The sequence below is a fragment of the Amblyomma americanum genome, chromosome 10 (genome assembly GCF_052857255.1).
Source record: "Amblyomma americanum isolate KBUSLIRL-KWMA chromosome 10, ASM5285725v1, whole genome shotgun sequence".
Lineage (NCBI taxonomy): Eukaryota > Metazoa > Arthropoda > Arachnida > Ixodida > Ixodidae > Amblyomma > Amblyomma americanum.
In genome coordinates this window covers 77,628,367-77,652,396 of record NC_135506.1, presented here as the reverse complement: position 1 = coordinate 77,652,396, position 24,030 = coordinate 77,628,367, and the positions used below count along the sequence as shown (strand labels likewise).

The window sequence follows — 24,030 nt, the reverse complement described above, 5'->3', positions numbered from 1 at the left end:
GCCTGTAGCCTAGCACAAATCCGAGAAACGTAAACAAACACAGCGGAGTAGTTTCACGATGTGACGCGGAGTTCATTTCGAACCGCATTTCGCGACGAGCAGGCCTGTGCTTAACAGGTAAAGCCATCGCGAACGTGTAGAATATTAAACGAGAGCGGCAACTAATATTTAACAGCTGATTCGAGAGAATTAGGGTGCCACGAGGATCGAATGCGAGTGACTATGGCGGTGGCGGCGTTTTTAACGTGAGTTGGTTTAGAACGGAAATAACTCTTCTTAATTGGCATGCAAGTACTCAGCGTGCGGTGTTTGTTTTCATTGCTTACCCGAGGCAGGGTTTCCCTCTTACAGGTGGGGTCGTAATATGGTGCACGCGTTATACACAGGCTAGCCATTGCTGCCGGTGTGATGGCGTAAGTACAAGCACTGGAAACAAAAAAAAATGTGGCTCCAATCCACGCTGTGAAGGTGGCTGGACAGCGAAGCTGTAAAACGACACCCAATTACCCATTGCGACCTCACTTGAAAATTCACACGCGGCTCTACAAAGACTGAAAACAGAGACAAATGAAATGTACTTACATTACCCTTTATCACTTCACAACGACATTCACGACTGCTTTATGATCAGTATGATATGCAGGAGCACAACTTGAACGTGAAAGATAAAAAATCAAGCAACTTGGCCATCCACTGTCGTGACTGCTCATCCGGCAAGAGCCGCCCTCCAATCTTTGCGAACACCAGAATCTTGGCAAAAAACAAAAACCAGCTAACTCGGGAAATCATTGAAGCAGCCATCATTGACAACATGAAAGCAGGCTGCGTCAGCGTGCCTTCAGTAGCCCTTTTAGAAAACGATCGCATACCTGTCTGGGTCAGTATGATTGCACTGTTCTCGAGGCCACCTTAACCGTTTTCGGCACCTACCTCAGCTCTCATCACATCTATTTTTCTGGCCTGTTAATTGTTGCCTCACTTACGTCATCTTTTTACCTGCTTTTAGCGCCCCATTGAATTTTTTGGCTGTGTTAATTTTTTAGCCTGCACCCTTGTTATACGTTTTTCTTTTTCATGAATTTTTGCGTGTTAATTGTTGTCTCATCTATGCCTTTTTCTGACTTGATTTTATACCTATTCATCGCCTGTTTTTAATGTCTCGCTTTTTTCCACTTATGTTTATGCCTGGCTTTTTCCTTGATACCTTTTCTTGGTGCGTTCGCGATTGGAAACTCGACCGAGCCTTGACTGCTTTGCGTTTTTTTTTTTCGTGCCGGTCTTTCTTGTCGAGATCAAACCCTCCCTGAATGCACTATCAAAACATGACTGAGACTATTCCCGTCGTATCTGTGCAGTAAACGCACTTGCGTGTTAATGCCCTTCTGTTACATATAAGGCACGGTTCAGACAAGTTCAAAATAAAGTTGACAGTTCAGCGTAAGTGTGTGTTTGTGTCCTCCCTGTGTCCTTGTCTGCTAGCGCTGCGATTCCGTGATGTTCGATGATATACGATTTCTATGCTGTTAGGTACTTTTACACTCGGAGTAGCTTGTGCAGCCTTAATCTTTACCGGGAAACACGCGGGGAGAAGGAACGTGCTTCGCATTGTATGCAGGCACCGTTATCATACAATATGTGGTTTGCAATTAACACAAGGGCTTCGAATGACGTCAATCCCTTTCGAGGCAGCTGCAAACCTAATGTTTACCGTAGCGTGCCGTACGGTGTTCCCATTGTTCACACGCGCCATATCATTCATCATCTGGTTTTGATGCCTGTTTTGTGGTTTTTCTTATTGAAAACAAGTACTCAGCTGTATGCCTCATTTCAAAGGAGATATGATGTTTCTGTGAATGTGGTTGGGTACGTGGCTCTACAAAGAGTGAAACCAGAGACAGTGAAATGTACTTATATTACCATTTATATTTTTTATTTTAACTTTTCGTGGCAGCGGTTGCGGCCACGAGCATGCATCCTGAATCGTTTCTTTCTGCCTGTACAGATCACAGCTGCTAGGAACTGCCAGGAAGAAGACTTCATCTACCCCGGCTGCGCCGCTTATCGCCCCAAGAAAAAGCATCCTGGCCGTGGCCGTGTCTACCGTCTACCGCAGTGCGCCTGTGCGGGATCCCAAGCCGCTTGGTTTAAAAGCCCTGCAAGAAGCACCTTCGCAGCAGCGGTTGCGGCCACGAGCACGCATCCTAAATGGTTTCTTTCCGCCTGTACAGGTCGGTGATTTTTATGCTCCTCTTAAATAGTGGGATGCATGTTCCACCATAGCTACTGCTGCCACGTTACCTGTTCATGCTCATACATTTTTTTTCCCGTGCGGATAAACTGTTATTTCTGTTATTTCACTCGCGTTCGTGTTCGCTTATCTCCGTTTTGTCCCGCGCTCTGGTAGCAATCACAGGCAAGCAAGAGTTATCTAAACTTTTCGAAGAACTTAAACGGGAGTTGAAGAATGAATTTAGAGAACTGCGCGAATGCCTGGAAAGAAACTTAAGGAAAGAAATTAGACAAATGAAGGGATTCTTGGAATTTGCGAACAAGAACTATGAGGAAATGAAAACATTTGTGAGTGAGCTGAAAAATGAAAACTCTGATCTAAGGAAGACAGCGGAGGGTCTGGAAAAGGACCGAGATGCCCTGCTCGCAAAACTCAAGGATCATGAAGTAAGGCTCATGCAAAATGAACAGCATGCCAGGCGTTTCAACATAGAAATCAAAGGTGTACCAACGGAGCCAATAAAAAACACCATGGACATAACCAGAAAACTTGCAGGTGCACTTGATGTACCTTTCGAGGATTCTGATGTGGAAGTTTGCCACCAGGTTAGGACAAGCGGTAACGCTGATAGCCCTAACATTGTGGTGCAGTTCACACACAGGGCCAAGCGCGACCTTTTTCTAGAAAAAGCAAGAAAAAACGGCTTACAACAGAAGATATACAGTTAGAGTTGGAGCACAGCACTCCGATTTTCATCAATGAACACTTATCTCCTCCCTTGAAACGCCGATTTGTAGCGGTCAGCAGCAAAAAAGAAAGAACTCGGCTGGAAATATGCCTGGTATCGTAATGGCAAGATTTTCGCCCGGAAGTCAGAAGGCAGCTCCATTGTCCCCATTTGCCATCTTGATGATTTGCAGAAAATGACGTAGGAACAACAGTTGTGTCCATTTTTCCTGTGGCCCCTTATTTTAAAATATGGGTTGTGTGCCATCCGAGGTAAAGGATTTTATATCAGATAAAAAAACCAGCAATGGGGGGGCATTTTTTCATCAAAATGTTCGATCGCTCACAAATAACACAGATGAACTGAGCATTTTAATATATAGCTTCGGAATACCGATTACAGTCATAATGTTAACCGAAACTTGGTTAACGCCCACATCACAGTTGTTCTTGCTTTCTGGTTATCAGCCGTTCTTCTGTAGTCGATAGGATAATCGAGGGGCGGTGTAGCGCTTTTGATGATATTGTTGCTTAACCAGTCGACGATTTCACTGGTATAACTTCTGATTATGAGGTTCTAACACTACAAAACCTTACAAACTTGTTCTCTGTTGTGTACAGGCCACCATCAGGTGATGCCACCCGCTTTCTTGCTTTCGTTGAAAAGCTTTTCAGTTACGCAACAGAAGGAAAAATGAGTCTAGTTTTAGGAGGTGATGTCAATATAAACATGCTGTCATCTTCTCCGCTGCAAAAGGATTTCCAGACTGATTACAGCTTGCGGTTTTTCAAATACAATTTCTACAGCAACACGCGTGACTGTTGACGGCGCCTCCTAATTAGATGTGTTCATATCAAACATAAATATTCATTCATTAGAGGCCGACATTCTGTACACTGATATCAGTGACCATCTAGGTATCATTTTACTAGTGAGTAAATTAAATCATATGACTAAGAAAACTAAGGAACCAGTTTATGTTCACTCAATCACACCATCAAATCTGGAGGCTTTTCACCATGCCATTGCTCAGCAAACTTGGGATAGCGTTTATCGTGCACAAAACAGTGACTCTGCATATTCCACTTTTATTAATATTTTTAAACCATTATATGATACACACTTTCCACGCAAACAAATTATGAGGCCATCTAAAGCGCGGAAACCTTGGCTGACCCGTGAGCTTGTTTACATGATTAAACAAAAACATGTTTTATATGCCAAATTTGTGAAATCTAGGGATGAAGCCTTGCTTAAGAAGTTTAAGAAATATAGAAACAGTTTAACAAATAAACTTAGAGCTGCCAAAGATGCTTATTTTTTAGGAATATTTAGTGACCCTGCTGACCAACGAAGTGATGTACTTTGGCGCAAATTGAATGCGTTGTTGCAGCCTAACTCCTGCTCAGCTATTTCTGATATATTGGAACATGATGGGCAGCAAATTTCCGGAGATGCAATACCAGATGCATTTAATGAAGTCTTTACTCTAGCATCGCAACAGGACGTAGAACACAGCTTCACTAACTATGCTCAGTTTCTTCCAGTAAGCAGGAATGGAGCATTGCTTTTCCTTGCTCCAACCACCTCCCCTGAAGTTTTTTCATGTATCAGAGCTACAAGCAATAGCAAGTCGCTAGATGCCGACGGTATCCAGATTTGCCCTGTAAAGCATGTGCTCGATATTACAAGCCCTATTCTCGCCCATGTTTATAACATAATATTATCAACAGGTACCTTTCCTAAGAGAATGCAAATTACCCGCGTTGTTCCCGTCTTCAAGCGCGGTGATAAAACTGCATTAAATAATTATCGACATATATCAATAATTCCAGTATTTTCTAAGGGCATTGAGAAAATAATGTATGTGCGATTACTATCATTCTTTAACCGTCATCATTTGATTGCAGACTTTCAACATGGTCAACGGAAACAGCCCTCCTGAGCCAAAAAGAAATAATTTTAGACGCATTCAGCCGTAAGCATATGACACTAGGCATTTACACAGATTTCTCTAAGGCTTTTGATTTAATTAATCATTCCATTCTTCTTAACAATTTAGAAATGTATGGTGTACGTGGAACCGCCCACTCGCTTTTGACATCTTATCTGTCCCACAGGTCACAGTTCGTAGATGCCGATAACGTAATATATTCAAGGAAGCCAGTTGCCACTGGTGTACCGCAAGGAAGCATTTTTGGCCCACTTTTATTTTTAATTTACATAAATGACATTGTATGCTGCACAGATAACGCTACATTCGTTTCGTATGCCGATGACACAACCATTTTTATTACAGGCAACGTGGAAACAGATATAGAAATAAACGCTAATAAGACGCTGTCGGACTTAGAACGCTGGTCTGTGATAAACTGCTTAAAAATCAACCCTAAGAAAACTAAAGTAATCTTGTACACGCCTAGAGGAAAGTTGTTGACAACTAATATGAATTTGTGTCTGGGCAGTGAACAGTTAGAGATAGTCGATTCCATTAATATCCTTGGGGTGCATTTTTCAAAGCACGTTACCTGGAATGAGCATGTTGATCACCTCCAATCAAAATTGTCATCTGCCATTGGTGTCATTGCTCGTCTGCATGGCATTCTCCCGACCAAGGTAAAATTAATGTTGTACAATGCTCTGGTGGTATCTGTCATGTAGTACTGCATCATGTGGTGGGGCACAACTGGTGTGACAAACTTTCAAAAACTACATTTGCTACAAAAAAGAGCTGTTTGTTACATAGCTGACGTCCATTATACGTACTCCACAGAACCACTTTTTCTAAATATGAAATTCTTCCTCTGTTTTGTTTTTATAATTATAGGTTGATTGTGTGCTACAAAAGTTTCATAAAATTTGGCATTGATGATACAATTCATCTGGCAAAACTCCGAGAGAATACATATATTCGTCAGACCCGACATAAAGAAATGTGGTTCGTACCCACCCTGAGAACCTCCTATGATGAACAATGTTTATCTTATACATTACCTTCGCTGTTAAACTTATTAGAGCGACAAAATTTTGATTCCTCCAGAAACTGAAACTCTCGCATTAGACGTTTTTGTCAACTTATTTATTTGCAAGACTAGACCATGCCTTTTTATTCTCCTATTTTATTCACCACTGTTGCTTATGTGTGTTGATTATTTGTATTACCTTCTTTTTTTGTCTGATTGCTTGCCGTCTCGTTTCACTCTGTATTACCCATTGCTTTGTGATGCTTTTTTTATTTCTTGTGTATGACTGGCCGTCATCTTGCTGTCATGCCAACTTGCAAGGGGTCGGGACCTTGTCAAGCTGTCCGAGCTTTTAGTCCCGTACTCCTCCTTTTCTAAGGAAATAAAATGATTGCTTGATATATATATTAGGAGACAAGGCAAATGAAATGAGGGGCTTGTTTGACAAACATATGAAGGAAGCCAACAGCCACCGAAACCAAGGTGCATTAAGGAATGTTTTTTTTTTTAATTTGTAGTGTCCATCAATTGGTTTAAAGAAAATTATAAAGAAGCAGAAAAAACAGCCATGCCGCTGGTGGGATCCGAATCCACGACCTTCGAATACCTTGTCTGCTAATAGCTTAACGAGGGTCTCGGTCCTGGCAGTCTTGATGCCATAGGTAGCATAAGAGGGTTCTTTGCACAGTTTCCGCCCTCACCGTTAGATGACGTTCCACGTCACACTCGTGGTAATATAGGACGTGCTGCGTCCGTCGCTACGGACAAGGGTGGCGCTGGTGAACACTCTCAAGGTTCGCTTACACGCAAAACATAAGTACCCTCAAAAGCAGCAGATTGGATAGCCGTCGCCGTAGCTCAGTTGGTAGAGCACCGGACGCGGTATTCGGAGGCCGTGGGCTCAGATCCCACCGGCGGCATGGTTGTTTTTTCTGCTTCTTTATAACTTTCTTTAAACCACTTGATGGGCACTACAAATTTTAAAAAAATAGAAACATTCCTTAATGCACATTGGTGGTTTCGGTGACTGTTGGCTTCCATCATATATATATATATATATATATATATATATATATATATATATATATATATATATATATATATATATATATATATATATATATATATATATCATAGTGTTATTTTGGAGATGTCATCGCACCTGCACTTGCAAAGTTGTCCTGTAGTAGCGATACCTGTACTACAGTGAACTAGATAGGGGTATCGGGGCGAGGGCGAGCGGCGCGCCGAGGCTGTTTGCATAGACACTGGCAGGTAGCGCTGCAGGTCCCTTTGCCTGAAGCAGGCTGGAGTCTCGCTGTGCGCACTATGCGCGCTTGCTTGCTGCGAAGTTCACCCACTCATTGGGTCAGTGTACTCACGATGCCCATGTTCGACAATACTGAATGCGTACCATGCCAGCAATGTCTGCAAAAAAGTTGCCCATCAGAGGCCATGATTTGCCTCCGACAAAGCTTGCGGAGCTGAATGCGGCTACAAAGCACGAACGGCCTGTCTATCAGATTGATTCCTTGTTGTTGGAGCCATTTGGTGTTGTGGATTGGTTGCAATTACTTAGGGTTCTGTGCTATGCACTGACACTCCCCATTTGCTTATGAATCCACAAGAGCATACTGCCACGGGCGGAATAATGGACCACGCTTCAGCGCTCAAACCTTTCTGCCGCGTCGCGTAACAGAAATAAAAATGTTTGCTCCCTTTACGTGCAAAAGTAAATTTTGCTTGTATATACGTGAAACATCTACTAATATTCGCTAGGTAAGGTGTAAGAAAACTTTGACCACCGAAGCATGGTCCAGACTTTTGTTTGCCCGCGACATACATAGCACGCGCAGCAGTTATTGCATTCCTCCAATTTTCCAATTAATGCAGTCACCATGGCCGGGATAGTGGCTGGAAAAAATTATTCAGATGATGCACGAAATTACTCTGTAAACTAGTGCTTTGATCGACTAACATAAAGATAGATTGGTCTAAATCCTGTGTTTAAATTAAACTCTCCAGCATTGACGGGAATCGCACAATATTTGCTTTGCACTGATACCTCGCACAAAAATTGGAGGGCACACTTAAGCTCCGCCTTAAGCGTATGACGCGATAGCGTAATTCCCATATATGGTCATTCTCGACTTAGTTCATACATCTCTGGGTTTCCTCATACCCATCCTAGCGCAGTGGTGCAGCGGTTAGGCAATGTGCCATTGCCCTGTGATGGCAGGTGCTCCCAGCGGTATAGGCCTTGTGTAGCCCAGGTTGCTCTTCCCGAGCGACCAATCATTCATTTAACTGCCACCTGCGATGGTGGGCAGTTTGCTCACTATCCGGTGGGCAGGTTGTGATGACGCTGCTAGGTCACATGACCTAGGTGGCCCACCTGCCTCCTTGGTTGTTCTCTGAAGACCACCTGCCAGAGCCATGTTTGTTATTTTTCGCTCATAACGGCGACGCCGGCACCGGATTTTTTGGCGAACGGGCCGGCCTTTAGTGCAAAAAGAGCATACCTTCGAGCGCATAAAAGGAAGCTTGTGAGTGTCACAGGCAGCCTTATGGAAACAGGAAAATAAATTCCCCATAAGAGCCACAATATATTGGATGCCGTTGGTATAGAGTTCTGATGTGCTGATGAGTTCGGTGAGTATGTTATGGCGCTGTAGTCAAACTGTATAATCTTTTGATGGGTGCATACGTCAACCCCATTCACACGGCTGAGTGTACTTTTAGCGATTTAATCCATTATTGTGCCCGTGTGGCACATGTGCTGCAGTGTTTTGTCCTCAGGAAGGGGATGCCTGCAGTATACCAACATGTATGGGAGATATGGCATTTACCTCCCCAAAGCAATACGTGGGCTATGAAAGATGCCATAGTGGATGGCTAAGCATGAATTTAGGCCACCGCAGGGGTTCTTCAACGTGCACTGACACTGAACAGTACTTGGATGCCTTTCTTTCGCCTTCATCGAAACACGTCTGCCGCGGCTGGCCAGGGTATTCTTTCAAAATGCTGTATGCCATGTAGCCTGTGACAAATCAAATAAAATCAAATCTTCTGAACGTCTCTACTAATCTGCTCCTTGGCAAACACTGAGAACAGCTTGACGGCCTTACCAGGGCTTTTGAGCAGACGACAGGGCATGAAAGTGCAGAGGACAACCAAAATATATGTGCGAGGGATACATGTTTATTTCAATATATCGTAGCTAATTTTTATGCCACATTAAGACGAGTTGCTCTGAGCTCATCGGAACCTCAGCTAGCAGATTTCAAGTTCATTAACTGAGCTTGCAGGTTACGCATGCAGATAACTCTATGCCACATGTATTTTTTTCTAGTGTTTATTGATGAAAAAGAGAGCTCCAGAAATGTGAGTGAATATTCAAACTGGCTGCATTATGCACATTTAAGAACAATTCATTCATGATGTAAATCTTTGGAAAGTTTTTACTGAGGCCAAGTTATATGCTGCCACAGTTTTCTTCAAATCCGTTCTTGCAGGAGAAGCGTTTGATACTCTCATCTTTTTTTAAAAGTTTGGGATGAAGTGAATTTCCGCAAGCCCTTGAATTACATTCAGTGTCTTTCATCTCATCATTTTATCTCTGTATACTGCACACACACACAAAAAAAAATGCGAAGTGGGCACGTGAAACTGCAGGCAACCGGTAAACATGCCACTGCTCGCGGCAGGACACAGCACACACCTTTCAGGTGAAAAGTGCACTAGCGCCACCACGCGATGGCTCAAGATTTCCGTGGTTTTCGCACCAATGCCGCTGCTCTCCGGCCTCCGTCGCCCCACTACACCTGTCTAGTTCACTATACCTGTACTTCAGTTCTTGCTCTTTTCTATGTTCGAAGAGGTTTGTTTTAAGTGAGGCAGGTCTTTGTGTGATTAGGAGGTGTTATTCTATCAATACAAGCCAACTTCAAATTCTCCTCAGCGTCCCTTTAAGGTATGAGACTACCTTTCCGGAGAAAATTTAACAACAGATAAAAATAGAATATTACAGTACGATAAAACTTTTAAAAAATCGCACTTGGTAACAATGAGTCATGGTCTGCAGCATCCTGCATTGCTCCGCTGACGAATCGCACCAGTCAAGGAAATCGCCGTTTTAAAGTTTCACTATCTCAAACAAACCACAGGCAGCAAAATTCGTGATCTTGTAGTTTAGTCTTGTCTTGTGATTAGCTTCTTTTTTTTATTCTAAAAACTGACTACTTTTTCATAGAGTACGAATTCCATGTGGCGGTTCTGCAAGTGGGCGGAGTTTCACTGCAGACTTAAGTTGTATCAAACTATAGTGGTCTGTCTTAAAAACCACACTGTTTTATCCTAATGAAAGAGTTCAAATCAAATTTTCTCTTTCATTTTGCAAAATATACATACGAGGCCAGCAGTGCGACTTTAATAGAGGGTTCACTACAAGGGAAATTGCTGTTCATGTACATAAAGGTGAGATGTGTAATGAACTGACACAATTATACCAATTGTTATGTTGGAATAACTGGAAAAAATAACTGTCTTTATATACGTGTCTTCTTAGAACTGCAGCATGACAAATTTACTTACTCTAGTTTATTGCACAGGCAAATATATTGGAAAATCAAGTAGGAAAAAAAGGGTTGAAGAAAACCAACTAAAAAGACTTGAAATATCAATGAATGCATAAAGCAGTCTCCAAGAGGGTTACTGTCTACCAAATCTGTAGTTCAGCTTATTCTCGTCACTTTTACTTGTCTGTGAGGCAGCTTGCTCTTTTCTTTCCCATTTTTTACAGCATTCGTACGCTGATAGGAAGATTTCCAGATATAGTCACATGTGAGGAAAGCCTTCAATCTGTGCACACATACCTTGATCCCACTGTGGTCCAGGATTTCTAGAATCCTTCTGTTGCTATTGTTGAAATGACACATGGCACCATAGAAGCCAAACCTCAGTGTTGGTAGGATGTAAACTGAAAAAGTAATGAGAAAAAGTAAATGTCACAAAAGTCTGGCATTTATTTTGCTATATGTCAATATGAAACACTTAGCGTCGGTTACACCTTTGCCTGCATATTTGGAACCCTCCCCTTAAGAGTTAGCATTAGAGATCCCTCCCATGCTAGTTCTTTTTTGCCTAGGTTTTGGCCACAAGCCCTACTAACCTTATGTTACTGTCTGTCGTCCATGGGTGTTGCGGGAGCAGTTTCATAGAGTCGCCTGCCACAGTGGGCAGGTTATGATGATGCCCGGTCATGTGGCCTCTCTCGACCAGTCATTAATTTCCACCTGCCACAGTGGGCAGGTTGTGATGTCACAAAGTCACGCAACATGTCAAGGAAAAAAAGTCAATTCTCAATTTTTCGCCGCTTCATGGTGCAATCTCCATGGCCATTTGATTTTTAATGTGCTGCGCATCATTTGAAAGTGAGAAAACACAAAAGTTGGTTTCTCTACTCCTTTAAGACCATTCGGTTAAACCTGATTTCTAGTCAAAACTGCCACTTGCAAGAGCAAATTGCCAAAAGCAGTGCATAGGTACCAATGGATGCCTTGTACTTGTGCACATTTCACAAACTGACACGGCGTTCATAGTTGGATAATGTGGTCTCGATGAAAAATGGTGTTGCATGGAAGGGAACATTTCAGGAACATAGATTCAAGTGAATTTCATGATTCCAAGTACGCAGCATAATATGAGCTTGTGTTGAGATGCGCATCATGTTAGGATGCAGTGATGGCGTAGAGGTAGAGCATCCGCCTCACGTGCAAGAGGATCGGGGTTCCCATCTTCGTACCGTGCAATTCTCCACCGGGTTTTAAAAAAAGAAAGTTCTGTGTGTCGATGGAATTGCATAACCAGGCCTGGGGTGCGGCCTGATCTCGGTGACCAAAACCGACAACGCACTCTCTCACCAGAACAGGATTTGGCCACCCTGATGTAGTATTTGGCCACAATCTTCCATGAACAAACCAATTAACCCTGGGCCCTCAGTCCCCAGCGGCTGCGGAGCAACTGACCGGGGCAGTGGCCAGACCTGTAACGCAGCAGAGGGTGCTAAGAATCTCTGGCTCCGGACACACTGCCATTGGAATCAGAACCTGGCAACGTTTAATGCTAGAACCTTATCTAGTGAGGCTAGCCTAGCGGTGCTGTTCGAGGAACTAGTGGGCGTTAAATGGGATGTCATAGGCTTAGTGAAGTTAGGAGGACAGATGACGCGTACTCAGTACTAAAGGATGGGCACATACTATGCTATTGCAAATTAGCGGATAGACGAGAACTAGGTGTGGGATTCCTCATTAATCAGGATATAGCTGGCAACGTAGAGGAGTTTTACACTATTAAAGAGGGGGTGGAAGCTATTATAGTTAGGCTCAATAGGAGGTACAAGCTGAAGGTGGTGCAGGCCTACGTGCCTACATCCAGCCATCATGACCAGACTGCTGAAAGCTTCTATGAAGACTTGGAATCGGCAATGAACAAAGTAAAATCACAGTACACTGTACTGATTGGGCGACTTCAATGCGAAGGCCAGCAAGAAGCAGGCTGGCGACAAGGCAGTAGATGACTAGGGGATAGGTTCTAGGAATAGCAGGGGATAATTATTAGTAGAATTCGCTGATAGAAATAATTTACGAACCATGAATACCTTCTTCCGCAAATGAGAGAACAGGAAGTGGACCTGGAAGAGCCCCAATGGTGAGACTAAGAATGAAATCGACTTCATACTATGCACTCAACCTGGCATCGTTTAGGATATGGACATCCTTGTAAAAAGTGCGCTGTAGCGACCACAGAATGGTAAGGTCTCGAATTAGCTTAGACTTAAGAGTTAACGGAAGAACCTAGTGAAGAGGACCTCCATTAACGAGTTAGCGGTAAAAGGGAAAATAGAGGAATTCAGGATATTGCTGCAGAACAGGTATTCAGCTTTAACTAAGGAAGGCAATCTTGATGTTCATACAATTAACATTAATCTGACAGCTATCATTATAGAGTGTGCAGTAGAAATAGGGGGTGGGACTGTTTCACAGGATACTGACAAACTATCTGAGCAGATGAAAGATCTGATTAAGAAACGCCAAAGCATGAGGGCATCTAACCCTCAGACAGAATAGAACTAGCTGAGCTATCGAAGTTAATAAATAAGCTCAAGGGGTAGCTGAGATAAGGAAGTTTAATGTGGAGAAAAATCGAGCATGCTCTAAAGAACGGAGGCAGCCTAAAAGCGGTGAAGAGGAAACTATGCATGGGTAACACCAGATGTATGCATTAAGAGACAAGGAGGGCAATGTCATTAACAGCATGTAGAAGGTAGTTAAAGTAGCCAAAGAGTTCTACACACATCTATACAGTAGCCAATGTAATCAGGACGTTAATGCGAGAGATAGTAGCGCACACCAATGTGTCATCCCGCCAGTAACGAAAGAGGAAGTAAAGAAAGCCTTAGGAGCAATGCAGAGGGGAAAAGCAGCTGGTGAGGATAAGGTAACAGCAGGTCTGTTGAAGCGCGGAGGGGAGATTGTGCTAGGCCACCCTGTATAGGCAATGCCTTATGACCTCGGCCATATGAGAAGATTGGAAAAACGCCAACATTATCTAATTCATAAGAAAGGAGATGCCAAGGACTTGGAAAATTACAGACCGATCAGCTTACTGTCCGTTGTCTACAAGGTGTTTACTAAGGTAATCGCTAATAGAGCCAGGGCAGCCTTAGACATTAATTAACCAAATGATCAGGCAGGCTTTCGTAAAGGATATTCCACAATTGATCATATTCACACTATCAATCAGGTGATAGAGAAATGCGCAGAATATAACCAAGCCCTATATATAGCCTTCATTGATTACAAGAAAGCAATCAACTCAGTGGTAGCCTCAGCAGCCATACCAGCATTGCGGAATCAGGGTGTAGAAGAGCCTAATGGCAAAATACTGGAAGATATATATAGCAAGTGCACAGCTACCTTAGTCCTCCATAAAATCAGAAATAAAATTTCAATAAGGAAGGGCGTCAGGCAAGGAGACGCAATCTCACCAATGCTATTCACCACCTGTTTACAGGACGTTTTCCGAGGCCTGAATTGGGAACAGTTGGAGGTAAGGGTTAATGGAGAGTACCTAAATCTCGGGGGAGGGGGTGTTATATGTTGACCTGTATTTGTTATCAACTTTATTTTGTTTTTTTTTACAGGCGAGGGTCCAAGTTGTGGGGCTGACGTATAAGCGGCAATATAGGGTATATAGGTATAGTGCACATTATGACGTTTGTTGAGTTTTCTAGGACGTGCTCGCGAAATAATTTGCACAAATTGGTCAAGTAAATATGATATATTGCATTTTTTTTGACACCTCACATGACCTTATGTCAGCTGGGAATAACAGCGCGTAGACGAGGGACAAAGAAAGAAGACGACGACAGGACCGGCGCTGACTAACAACTGAAAGTTTATTAGAAAAAACACGCAAAATATACTCATTTGACAATCACGGGCGCGTGCGCAACACCAAAAGCCACAGTGATAAATCAATCACTTAAATCCAGATACATTAGTTCACAATCATGAACTGTTACAGAGGGGGTGCTCACGCATGAGTCAATGTTTTTATGAATATGAAACGCTTCACTGATTTCTCTTGTTAGTTTATCTTTGTGTTTGTACAGGATTCTAGTTTTATTAAAGATGGGTGTACATGATTTTTCAGAAGAATCAGGCTGGTTATTCCGGGGACAGTCCCTATAATGTAAAGCCAGATTTGAGGATGGAGCCCCTTTCAGAGAAGTGTTGTGGTCTCGTAGGCGGGTATTTAAGCACCTTCCTGTTTGACCTATGTAGGTCTTCCCGCACGTGAACGGCACTTCATACACAACCCCTTCAGCACTAGGGACAAACCTCAGGCCATGCTTTATCTGGCACCCTCTTTTTGTTTTTCTTCGTTTCTTTTCCTCTTCCCTGGCCTTTCTATCTACAATGGCACACAATTTGCCGAGCTTGTTAGGTGCAGAAAATAAAACATCAACTCCATACCTGCTGCCCACTTGCTTCAAACGGTGTGAAGTTTGATGAATGTACGGAAGAACAGCAATTTTCTTTTTATCTTTTTGTGAATGATCCTGAGATTCTCCCCTTTTGACCTTTTTAATTATCTTGCTACAAGCAAGTACTAAGACATCATCTGGAAAGCCCGCAATTCTTAGCCTCTGAACCTGCTGATTAAAACTTGTGCTGATACCATGCACGCATGACTTGGCAATGGCAGCACCTAGGCAAGAAACTGCAATGCCACATTTAACCACCTTCAAATGCGCCGAACGAAAACTGAGCAAAGGCTTTTCTGATCTCTGTAGGAAGGACCAGCACACGTGATCTGGCTTCGTTGCCAATCTTATATCTAAAAATTGTAACTCATTCCCTTGAGGTTTTTCACAGGTGAAAGTTAGGCCGTGTCCGCTTTCGTCAAAAATCTTTTACACCTTATCGACCTGCCTATTGAAGTCGTCGTGTTCCACAAAAACAAGATAATCATCCACATATCTGAAGATGCGTTTTGTATTGGCACCCAAATTACTCTTAACAGCTTTATCTACATAACTGAGAAAGATGTTACTTAGTACAGGAGCCACTTTTGAACCAATGCACACCCCCTGTTTTTGAGTGTACAACCTCCCCTCCCATTCAACAAAGGTGGACTTAAGATAAAACGATAAAAGCTCCAAAAAGGCCCCCACAGAGATCCCGCATTTTGAAATGAAATCGCTTTCATCATTCTCATCTTCTATACACTTGCGAACATATCGTAGCAGACTATTGTGCGGAAGTGAATAAAATAAGTCCTGAACATCTATGCTGAACATACTGCACGAACCCGGATTATGACACTTCAAATAGTCGACAACAGCCAGGGAATTAGACACAAGAAACGGATCATCAATTGTTAGTGAACCAAGGTTTTTCTGTACAGAGCGTGCAACATGGCAATATGAGGTTTCAAGTTTCTTACAGAAAAACCTTTGGGCTGGCGAGGTCATATATCAATGATACACAACGCGTACCTTTGACCCCTCCCTGATGGAGGTTCCAGTGGTCCGATCACGTCAACATTCACTTGTTCGAAGGGATAATGGGGCCTTGCCAAAGGCGGAATTCGCACTTTGTCCGCCCTGCATAGGTCTGACCGTGTCTGATAGCCGTGACAGCTATCGCAGTGTCGCCGGACGTCTTCCTGTAGCCCTGGCCAAAAAAACTATTTAATCCTAGCCTTGGTTTTCCGGAACCCCAAATGGCCTCCCCAGCTCGATTCATGGGCTGTCTCAAGGACCTCTGCCCACCAGGATTTAGGCAGTAAAAGTTGCATTACCGGCTGCCCAACTAACCTATCCGTGTGGTAGACAAGTCCATTGACTACTGACATACCTCCCTTGCCTGCCTGCACGTTTCCATGCCTTTTGCAAGGTAGCATCTTGCTGTTGTTCCTCCCTGAACACCTCCACCATGCTTTTCCCATTACCCGGTGTTTTTGGGTGTTCGGTGACTTCGTTATCTTCAGAGACTACTCCCTCCTTGTGGGCCGTAGTTTGCAGCTTTTCTTTTGCCTGAAGCTGCAATGCCTTGGGATTTGCCTTCTACCTTGAGGGACTCCCACGCCTCCTGCGACAGCAGGCAATCCGTCTGCGTGACCAACTTTTCAGTGAGGGAGCAGAGCACTGGTACAGCTTTCATTATATTAGCGAAAACCCCTTTGTCACTATGTATAGCCAGTGGCAATAACGCAAGCTTGGTTTGCACTTTTTCTCCAAAGGCGGAAATCAAACTTATGTTCCCGTGAGGCTTTGTCAGCCCGGGTGGCATGACACTTTCCCTTACAACCGTAATCTCAGCGCCCATGTCAAGGATGGCGTTGATTTGTCTATCCCTACAGTGGAGTGCTAATGCTTTCAGCTTGCCACGCCCGCCTCCTACATGCCCTATAGTGACCCACGCGGACAGTTTATTCACGTTCGTGCTGAGTGCCTTCGGTGTGGCCTGGCTTGAGTTATGAGGACAGTTCGGTTTCAGATGTCCGGTTGCGCTGCACCTGAAGCAGCCACTAGAGTACGACTTAGCGTCCGGTCCCTGAGCCTTTAATGCCAACGGCGTACCCCTTTCCTTCAATTGTGCAATACTTCGAATGCTGGGACCCTCGAGTTTCTTCTGCTCAGATTTCTTGTCGGCGCTGTTCTTACCCTCCGCCTCCTCAATCATTGGGAGGAGTGTGGCCATCTCGGGCGCCTTCACCCACTCCTTCCCTTCTTGAAGGATTATATACTTTAGTGCTTCCTCCGACAGCTGGCTCTTTACCTAGTCTGCCACTAATAACGCGGTTAGTCTCTCTAGGGTTTTGATTCTTCTCGGCTCAAGATACAAATGCAGGTAACTCTGGATGTGCGTAACAAATGTCCACCACCCTTCGTTTGTTCTTTTATGCGAGCCTCGGAACTGGCTGTGGTATTCTCCTGCAGAAAGTTTCAGCTCTTCCGGGACTGTTTTTTTTGAGCGCGTCATATTCTTTATACTGAGATGATGTCAAGCGAGTTGAAAATAAACTGAACTTTTTCTGCTGTTAGCGGGAAGATGATCTGCCCCCACCGGCCTTGTGGGACGTCGTATGCCTGGAGCGTGTTCTCAGTCGACTCAAACCACACTGGAACCTCGGCGTCCGTCGGAAATTTTGGGACAGCTCCTGTGAGCAGCTTTGAGAAGCGCCTCAACTCGCCATGTGTGTCCTCTGCATCTGGTGAGCCCAAGCTCTCTCCTCTGCCTCACCGCTGCATAGCCTGCAGTTTTGCAAGCTCAATTTGCCATTCTACCAGCAGAAGCTGTTTATCCAAAGTCTGGTCCGTCGACACAGCCGACACTGTCGGAACATCTAGTGCCCCGGCGCCATCGCCGTGCTCCTCATCTCCCATTTCCTGGTGCTTTTTCCTATCGGGATTTAAATGAAGAAAGCGTGCTTCTATGGATGCTGAAAGCCTTATTTGGACAGTGGCGTTCGTGCCAGCGCAAAGAATGGAAAGGACTCGCGCCCTTGAAGCAGTGCGCTGCTGTCAGTCGTAGGTCGCCACTGTCCGTCTGCCGCCGCCTGCTTGCAGGGGGTTGCAATGCGCCATCTCGACATCCTCCTTCTCAGACCCCATTCCTTGTGGAAGTGCCGCTTTGCTTCCACCTGCTGGAAAATGGCAGCTTCTCCATGCCGTGCAGCAGACTTCTTTGCTGGCCCACTCCTAGGGCCTTCTCTACAACCTCTCTTCTGCGGCTGGTCTCCCCAAAAGCGGCCACTCCTCGCCGCCATCTCTCTGCAGGTCCTCTCGAATGCTGATGCTCCCTCCTGCAGCTGGCTTTCCCGAACTGCCGATAAATGGCTGTTCCGGCCCTGTCGCCCCTTCCTTGCCTTCAGACTTCCCCCTGTGCTGTCTTCCTATAGTGACAGGATCCTTGCCATCTGCGCTAGTAAAGTTGTGGCCCACTTGGTTCTTCCTTCCTTCCTTCCTTGCACCAGGGGTGCCGCATCAGAGACGGTTGGTTGCCTTGACTAACTGAAGGTTTTCTTCGCAACAGGGTTGCCCCGTCAGAGACGGTCTTGTGACGGATTAATACCCCTGTCACACGGCCATTTCGAGGGCCCTCGAACCGATAGTCGATTGACTCAAAGGCGATCAAGCGCTGCTACACGGGCGGTTTCAATGGCGATCAAGTCAATAGCCTATCAAGTCATAGGAGCAGCGCGGAACTCCATCGAGATTTCCAGGGCCTTCGAGCGTTGCCTAACGTTGCTAGCGTTGTTTCTAGCGGCGCCAAGCGCACTTTCGTACACGACACATTCACGGTACAAAAGCAGGAACAAACATTATTCGCCTGGACTGTAAGCAAGCAGTCTACAATAATTTTAAAATTGTATCAGACTGGTTTTAAGCGCATTAAGCACATTAATTTCGCGTTGCGGTCTTTGCGTTGCTTGCATACTTTGCGTTGACAACATGGCGGTGTCCTGCCTGCCCGCTTCACAGCGATAACAGCTTCGTCGCTAATCCCTCAAAGCAATATCATGTTCTAAGCTGTTTACATTTACACGCAATGTGATGCACAAGAGGAAATTTAAGCAGCAAAAAGATCAAAAAAAGGTGGAACTGGGTAACGTTAGGGGAGGCCTCTACTCGGCATATCCTTGGATGCATTACATCTGACCGTAGTCCAGAACAATTTTCCTGGCTCCGGGACCCAGTTTTTAAGACCCAACATTTTGCACCACATAATCAGAACATACAACAGGTTTGCTTTACAAACTGCATGGCATGCCTTCTAGTTTCTGCAATTTTCAAAACTTTCTCCCTAACATACACAACTTGAAAAGAACATCAAAATTTCTTTAAGAAAATGGCATTCCGGGAATGGGCCCTCAAATGATTGGCCCACTAGATTTACGTTCCATGCCCCATACTTGCACAGTATTACTCAAGCTCTCTCCCTTACAAATTAAAAAAAGAAACACACGAATATTCATTTAAAACACTCTCACGGGTCGCAGGCTTCCCGAAAACTCGTGACCCTGGGGACTCCGCGCATTAGGGAAATTATCGGTCTCAACCGAGCCGCTACTGCCACGAGCAACAAACGGGAGCGTTGAACCCTGCTCCTAACTACTCGACTTCGTGACGACTGTTGACAGGCATCCCTCAAAATTTGGAAAGTGGTGCCAACCATGTCGTTGCTGCCTTTGAATGTGCGGCGGCAGCTCTTTTTTTTCAGCTGCGTTTTGTTCTGCTGGCCCGCTTCTCGAGTGTTGTTGTCTTTGGGCGCCGACAGGGTCACTGCTCGTGTCTCCGTGCGCAGCCGTAATGTCGCCGCAAAACGGGGGCCTCGAGGAATTCTGGGAAAACGTGCCCCTTCCTTTCCCCCTGCCTCTGTTATGGCCCCGGCTGGTCAACATCTGTCTACCTTGCCTTGCTCGCTCCTTGACAACACACTGACGGGGATTAGCAAGGCGAAATCGCCGCTTCACGACGCCGGGCCAGCAACAAAAGGATGGATGGTTCAAACAAAGCCACTGGCATCCACAGATCCCTTACAGACACCTTAACAGAAATTGTTACGCACTAATGAATACACTTCATCATCACAAGATGACCAAAGAGAGATTCCCTGAAAACATTGCACCTTTTTTTGCTGCAAGAGCCACATATGCAATGCCCCCTAAAAGCCGCAGCCACCACCTCATGCAAGCAAGCTGTGCCTCAAACTATGTGCCACATTAGTAGGATGCGTGACTGGTGACATTTGAAGAGTTAGAAATGCCTCGCAGGTGCTCTGTGCACATCCGTGGGAGAGTGAAAGCCTTCAGGTGGCACACACTGTTTCTAGACGCCGCTAGACACTTCGAAACGCTTTCAGCATGGTCCAGCGTTCCAGGAAGCGCCAAGTGAAAGAGTGCAGCTAATGGATAGGAGACGCGGCCACACTGCATCTAAATTTAACCATCCTGGGCGAGTGTGCCAAAGGCAAGCAAAAGGAAAAGTTTCCACCAAGACTTGTTTACTGGCAACGCTCAGTGTTTAAGCATGGCAAGTAAACATGGCGCAGTATGCACGAATGCATTCCTGAAGTGGGGTAACCTAGGCGTAGCACAAAGATCACAAAGTTTTTACTGTATGTTCTGTGCAGGCTAACCTTGATGGTGTTCACTCGCCATTCCCTTATCTACGGATTAACGAGTGTCTTTGGTTATGGCAGCCTTGCTTCCACAGGTAGCATAATAGGGGTTTCTTTCACATAGCTGCCACCCTTCCTATTTTATCACGTTGCTAGGTTGGGTGTGGCACTGGCATGGCAAAATGTACGCAGAAAGGTGCAACAGTTCTCGCATGTCACGGCTAAAAAAATTATTTTCATTCTCCTGTTTTTCTCCAATAACGCTATCCACATTTCCTTCCTACGACTCTGTAAAAATCTTGTACACGAAAGATCCACAGCTCTGAACACAACCTGCAGACCATCAACCAAGCCGTATGGTGACATTGCCTCCTGCTGCACTTCTTCTAGACAGTTAAATATATTTTTTCATCATTGTCAGCCCAGCTACGCCCACCACAGGACAAAGGCCTCTCCCATAACTCTCCGATTAACCCAGTCCTGTGCAAGCTGCGGCCATATTGTTCCTTCAAACTTCCTAATCTCATCTGCCCACCTAACTTTCTGCCGCTCCCTGCTATGGTTGCCTTCTAGAATCGAGTCAGTTACCCATAATGACCATCAGTTATCTTGCCTTCTCGCTACCATTCCCTGCCCATTATTATTTACTATATTTTGCAGACCATTAAAACACAACTTGCTCAGTCAAGTTTTGCTCCCTACGTCTATAAGAATTAGGGTAGCCACTGCTTCTTATCATTTTGTTTTATTTGCCTCGTACAATATGTGCGGTTTATGAATATACACTCAGATGATGCAGGCTAGAATGCGATGGACAGGAATAAAAGTTTCACAAGAGCAGCAGGTCTCCATTTTTTTACAGTGTAAAAATAGTGCAAAATTGTGAACACTTCACAGAAACAAACCATTATGTATTCCACCAGCTGTAAGAACAATTTTCTAGCAAGAAAGGCCCCATGTACAAACTGTAGCACTACTGGGTCTCGATTCTCAAACTGAAATACTGCTCATTTGTCAAAGCACGAACATGGGCTAATTGGTCACTGCTGCTGGTGTCTATATAGTTTTGTGCTTGAACGACAGCACAAGAAAACCCAGGTTAAACGCTGGACGTAGGTTCATTCAAATGTAGTGCTTTATATATGCTGGCGCTATCACTCAGCCCTCCAAATCAGCAGATAAACATGGAAGCCATGAAAGATTATTCTGTGCAGGATTCCTTTCTCTCTGCTGTTGCTCTTTGGCAAGTTCAGTGATTGCACCTGCGCATATAGGTACCGCGTTTTGAATAACCCTCGGGTTGAAGCCCATTTGCTCTTCGTGTTCCTTCCCTGCTCTGTGTATAATTTGTAATGTGGTCATATGTACAGATGTGAGCTGACATCTTGAGTGCTGTGCTGCAGGACAAGTCAAATTGCTATGCTGGAGACCCAACGATTGTGCTATTGTCATTCCATAGGAAGCTTATTAAATAAACAATTTGCTATAAAAACTACATCAAAAAATTTTTTTTCTTCTCTACAGAACACAGCGCGAGAGCTCTAGATAAACGTGCTCATCTGTACACAAGCGAACATATATTCCTTCATGCTGCATGGAGCCGCCGTGGTGGCTGAGTGGTTATGGCGCTCGGCTGCTGGCCCGAAAGACGCGGGTTCGATCCCGGCCGCGGCGGTCGAATTTCGATGAAGGCGAAATTTTAGAGGCCCGCGTACTGTGCGACGTTAGTGCACGTTAAGAACCCCAGGTGGTCGAAATTTCCGGAGCCCTTCACTACGGCATCTCTCATAGCCTGAGTCGCTTTGGGACGTTAAACCCCCATAAACTAAACTAAACTTCATGCTGCATGCACAAACAAAAACATCAAGAACACGTGCATCTTTCTCACCGGCACTGGAAGAGAACTGAAGCGGGCTGCGTCTCGTCACAAACCCATGCTCCTGCTCCTGGTGCTGCGACAATTTGCGACGGTGGAGAAAAACATTGGAACAGAGATCATATGCATAGGTTTTCTTACGAGATAAGCTCGCAGCTCCGTGATGCTTATTTCGCACATGCCTCTTTTGGGATTGCTGGAAAGCAAATTCAGCTTGGCATAAAGGGCACAAATACCTCGTGCTGGTGACCCGGCAACAGTCAACTCTAGTTAAGAAGGTGCAACGACTGCAGCAATAGAACGGTGCCAAAATAGGGCAATAAAATTACTCCACAGTACACCAGTTATTGCAACAGCTAGAAAACAATCCAGAAGCAGCTCTTGCAGAAAAAAACAGGCACGCAGGACAGCGTTCTGGCGTTGACAGCGTGACAGCATCTCACCAGCCAGACCGATTCAAATCAGTCTGCGAAATACAAAGCAGTCACATGATCAGACACAAATAATGCCAACAAATTCAAATGACATAGAAACAAAAACATAATGAAGGTGTTCATAAAATTCATAGCCTTTATACTGCAATCATTTTCAAGATTCTTGGTTTAAACTGGACAAAACAACACAAACAAATGTTGCTAGGGACCGGGAATTTTAAAAAGGATCGGAGGCTGGTTACTACTGGGGAAGGGCTGAAGTAAACACAAAGAAAAAGACGGGTTTGTTGCTTTGCCTAGACGTTTCGAACTCGTCGCTGGTGTGGCCGGTGCCATCTATGGGAGCCTCTTGTAACATAACCGAGGTTGTGCTCCGAGCGACAGTTTATTTTATTTATTTTAGTTTTGTTTATTTACACAATACTGCTAGCCTCATTGGTCCAGGAAGGATGACCAAAAATAGAATTAATCAATATTCATGATGCCAAGAAAAACTCAATTTGAATAAAATATAACGGTTAAAATACAAAACTGCAAATAAGTGCGGGAAATATGAATATTTGTATTGGTTAGTCTTTGCAAAGTAGGGGGCTAAGGTGTAATTGTGCTTGTCTGGTTTTCCGAGTTACAGAGTGCGTGGCATAATGTTCTGGTGAGATTCCAAATTTTCTTTTTACCATTGTTGATAACGAAAGATCAGTCGAGAAATTTTGCGTCAAATGTAGAGGGGTTTTTTTTATTGGCTATCATTAAAGCAGATGAAGAGTCAGTATTTCAGAATTTATAGTATATGTAATGCGCTGCACGTCTCCACACTTTCCCAGTTTTTAAATATCTTTTTTTGTGCATGGATACCAGACTATGCCTGCATATTCGAGTTAGGGCCTAATGAGTGATATATATATGCCAATTTCCTAACATTGCTGGGTGTTTCAGTTTGTCGCAAAAGGCCTAATTTTCTTTTTTCAGATGACATTACATGATTAATGTGGTCTGTCCAACTAAGCTGGGGTTAATTATAACACCGAAATATTTGTCGCTTGTAACCTCAGAAATAGGTCTGGTATTTATAGAGTAGTTATATCTCGGGGGGCATTTTGTTTTTGT

General features: G+C 44.3%; 1 long non-coding RNA gene, 1 other non-coding gene and 1 pseudogene across 3 annotated transcripts in view; 2 read left to right on the top strand and 1 right to left on the bottom strand.

The window, feature by feature from the left end:
* Nucleotides 1–24,030, top strand: part of LOC144106650 (uncharacterized) — a 58,277-nt pseudogene continuing 34,247 nt past the window's right edge. Inside the window, exons 1-2 of the transcript XR_013309081.1 lie at nucleotides 1–245; nucleotides 2,003–2,228. The product of XR_013309081.1 is annotated as an uncharacterized LOC144106650 (transcript). The remainder of the gene's footprint in view (nucleotides 246–2,002; nucleotides 2,229–24,030) is intronic.
* LOC144106655 (uncharacterized) lies at nucleotides 2,236–22,930 on the bottom strand. The gene is made up of 4 exons (XR_013309085.1): nucleotides 22,726–22,930; nucleotides 22,502–22,565; nucleotides 10,795–10,898; nucleotides 2,236–2,910 (listed from the first exon to the last, which is right to left on the bottom strand). It is a non-coding gene; the product is annotated as an uncharacterized LOC144106655 (long non-coding RNA).
* TRNAP-CGG (transfer RNA proline (anticodon CGG)) lies at nucleotides 6,768–6,840 on the top strand. Its single transcript has one exon. It is a non-coding gene; the product is annotated as a tRNA-Pro (tRNA).